Below are 3,885 nucleotides of genomic sequence, written 5' to 3' on the forward strand. Positions count from 1 at the left end.
TTTTCAATAGTACAACTTTAGGAACTTCCCTGATGGTCCAGGGGCTAAGACTCAGCACTTGCAATGCAGGGGCCCAGGTTTGATACCTGTTCACGGAGCTAGATTCCACATGCCACAACTAAGAGTTTGCATGCCACAACTAAGGATTCCACATGCCACAAGAAAGACCCAGCACAGCCAAATAAATAAAATTTTTTTTAATTTTTATTTTTACTTTATTTTACTTTACAATACTGTATTGGTTTTGCCATACATTGACATGGATCCACCACGGGTGTACATGCATTCCCAAATATGAACCCCCCTCCCACCTCCCTCCCCATAACATCTCTCTGAAACTTAATACATTTCTCTCTTATACTACTCAACATAGTATATGTAACTACAACTTACTAAGTACTTCCTGTGTGCTGGGAACAGTTGCAGTGGACTAATCACATGTAGTACACTGTATACACACTTGTACATGTGTGTGCTTGCCCTGGAATTTAAAACTGCCTAATATTTGTGTTTGCCTAGAAAACTAGGAAAACAAAAGAAATGTATGTTTTACTCTTTCTCTGGTGGCCTCATTTAATTTTCAATTACTATACCATCCCTGAACTTTCATCCAGTTGCCTCTATCTCAGTACATGCCAATACCTCAGGTACTTCAGAGTTCGTTTACCTGAAGATACCTCTCTTAAAGCTTTCTAAGCTGCTTCAGTCTGGGCTGCAGCAGCTCAGGTGCTGATATCAGAGGTTTATCTTCACAGTCACCTGAGAATTCCCTTTGCCTCTCTTTTTTTTTTTTATGGATTTCTTATTTTCTGGATCTTATCTATTTTCTTACTACTAGAGGTTAAAATTTACTCTATCCTCACATGTGATTAAAGAGTGCCTACTTGACTGTGTGGATCACAATAAACTGTGCAAAATTCTGAAAAAGATGGGAATACCAGAGCACCTGACCTGCCTCTTGAGAAACCTATAAGCAGGTCAGGAAGCAACACAACTGGACACGAAACAACAGACTGGTTCCAAATAGGAAAAGGAGTCCGTCAAGGCTGTATATTGTCACCCTGCTTATTTAACTTCTATGCAGAGTACATCATGGGAAACGCTGGGCTGGAAGAAGCACAAGCTGGAATCAAGATTGCCGAAAGAAATATCAATAACCTCAGACATGCAGATGACACCACCCTTATGGCAGAACGTGAAGAGGAACTAAAAAGCCCCTTGATGAAAATGAAAGAGGAGAGTGAAAAAGTTGGCTGAAAGCTCAACATTCAGAAAGCTAAGATCATGGCATCTGGTCCCACCACTTCATGGGAAATAGATGGGGAAACAGTGGAAATAGTGTCAGACTTTATTTTGGGGGGCTCCAAAATCACTGCAGATGGTGATTGCAGCCATGAAATTAAAAGACGCTTACTCCTTGGAAGGAAAGTTATGACCAACCTAGATAGCATATTCAAAAGCTGAGACATTACTTTGCCAACAAAGGTCCATCTAGTCAAGGCTATGGTTTTTCCAGTAGTCATGTATGGATGTGAGAGTTGGACTGTGAAGAAGGCTGAGTGCTGAAGAACTGATGCTTTTGAACTGTGGTGTTGGAGAAGACTCTTGAGAGTCCCTTGGACTGCAAGGAGATCCAACCAGTCCATTCTAAAGGAGATCAGTCCTGGGTGTTCATTGGAAGGACTGATGCTGAAGCTGAAACTCCAATACTTTGGCCACCTGGTGCAAAGAGTTGACTCATTGGAAAAGACTCTGATGCTGGGAGGGATTGGGGGCATGAGGAGAAGGGGACGACAAAGGATGAGATGGCTGGATGGCATCACCGAATCAATGTACATGAGTTTGAGAAAACTCCAGGAGTTGGTGATGGACAGGGAGGCCTGGCGTGCTGTGGCTCGTGGGGTTGCAAAGAATTGGACACAACTGAGTGACTGAACTGAACTGAACTGAAATTTTTAAAAAGTTTTTAATTGGAGGATAATTGGTTTACAGTATTGTGTTGTTTTTGCCATACTACATTAATCAGCCATACGTATACAAATGTCCCCTCCCTCTTGAACCTCCCTCCCAACTGCCACCCCTCTAGGTTGTCACAGAGCCCCTGACTTGAGCTCCTTGAGCTACTATGGGGAACAGTATGGAAATTCCTTTTAAAATTAGGAATAGAACTACCATATTACCCAACAATCCCACTGATGGGCATGTATTCTGAGAAAACCATAATTGGAAGAGACATATGTACCCCAATATTCATGGTAATACTATTTACAACAGCTAGGGCATGGAAGCAACCTAGATGTCCATCGACAGATGAATGGATAAAGAAGTTGTGGTACATATATGCAATGGAATATTACTCAGCCATAAAAAGAATAAATTTGAGTCAGTCTTAATGAGGTGGATGAACCAAGAGCCTGTTACACAGAGTAAAGTAAGTCATCTCAACGCATATATATAGAATCTAGAAAGATGGGCCTGATGAGTCTATTTGCAGGGCAGCAATGTAGTGCCTACTTTTCAATTGCAGGCTGATGATTTTTTCTCTCCAAATATTGAAGACAATGTTCTACTGTCTTCCAGTTTTTGGTGCTGCTGTTGAGTAGCCAGTGCCATGATGATTTTGAATCCTTTACAGGTGATATTGTTTTAAACCTGAAAGTATGATCCTCTTTTTATCCCAGGTTCCTGAAATTTCTAAGTGAAGTGGCCTAGTGTCCTCAGTGGACCTCACCAATCAGACTCTCAATTCTGAGAAATTTTTAAAAATTATTTCTCCAATAACTGCCTCATCTCTCCTTTGCTTTTTCTCTCTCCCCGGAATGCTTATCATTCAGATGTTCTGTCTCTTGGGCTGATTTTCTAATTTTCTTCTATTTGCTTTCCTAATTTTCATCACTTTGTCTTTTTGCTCTATTTTCAGAGACATTTCCTCACCTTTAATTTATGATCTTACTTTTTAAAAAGGTTTTCAGTCCATCATTTTATATTTCTTAAAATGCAATTATGAAACAAATAAATACCAGCACCTAGTATAGTGTCACACATGGCACTAGGTGCTGAGTACAAAGTTCTTGAAAAATGAATGTATTTCAGCCCCCAACCTGGCTCTTGGAGTTAGAACATCAAAATAGCTACAGTAGCATTTTCCCCATTTTTCTTGCTTCCTCCCACTCTGGGATTGGTTGGCCTAAGCACTCTCCTGTTTGCCCAATGACACTGAGGAAATCAAGGACTTTGTGCTCACAACCAGGTGAAAGAATGCCAAATCTGTCAAGATGAAGAGAAACATGGATAATCCAGAGTTTAAAGTTTGATATAGCAGATACTTCTAAACCTTAATCGTCACAGACCAAGAGAAGGCAGAGAAACTAGAAAGCTGTCCCCTCCCCAGGTTTGGCAGTGAAGAAGCTGAAATGAACCAGGCATACTAATCTGAACTATATTTAAATGTTTTTTATTAAAAAACAAAAAGCAACTGGCAATAGGCTTTGTGAATTTCTCATTGCCCTCTTTTTCTTAGAAATAATTACTACTATTTAGTTTTTTTTTAAGATTTTTCTTATATGGACTATTTTCAAAACATCTTTATTGAATTTGTTATAATATTGCTTCTGTTTTATGTTTTTTGGCTGCAAAACATGTGAGATCTTAGCTCCCTGATCAGGGAATTGAACCTCCCTGATCAGGGAATTGAACCCTCGCCCCCTGCATTGGAAGCCGAAATCTTAACCACTGGTCCTCCAAGCAAATACCTACTGTTTAGTTTTAAAAGTACTTTTGAATTAATAACTTGATTTTCCATGTTGTTATATAGACTAATTTTTTCTAAGCTGACATATTTAAAAGTATCAACTATTCAGATAAGCTTATTTGTATGGTAAAACT

General features: G+C 39.5%; 1 pseudogene; it reads left to right on the plus strand.

Annotated features, from left to right (window-relative positions):
- The first annotated feature begins 2,125 nt into the window (after positions 1–2,125).
- Positions 2,126–3,417, plus strand: LOC120861130 (annotated as a pseudogene).
- The last annotated feature ends 468 nt before the right edge of the window (positions 3,418–3,885 follow it).

Source organism: Oryx dammah, unplaced genomic scaffold, assembly GCF_014754425.2.
Source record: "Oryx dammah isolate SB20612 unplaced genomic scaffold, SCBI_Odam_1.1 HiC_scaffold_11229, whole genome shotgun sequence".
In the NCBI taxonomy this organism is placed as follows: domain Eukaryota; kingdom Metazoa; phylum Chordata; class Mammalia; order Artiodactyla; family Bovidae; genus Oryx; species Oryx dammah.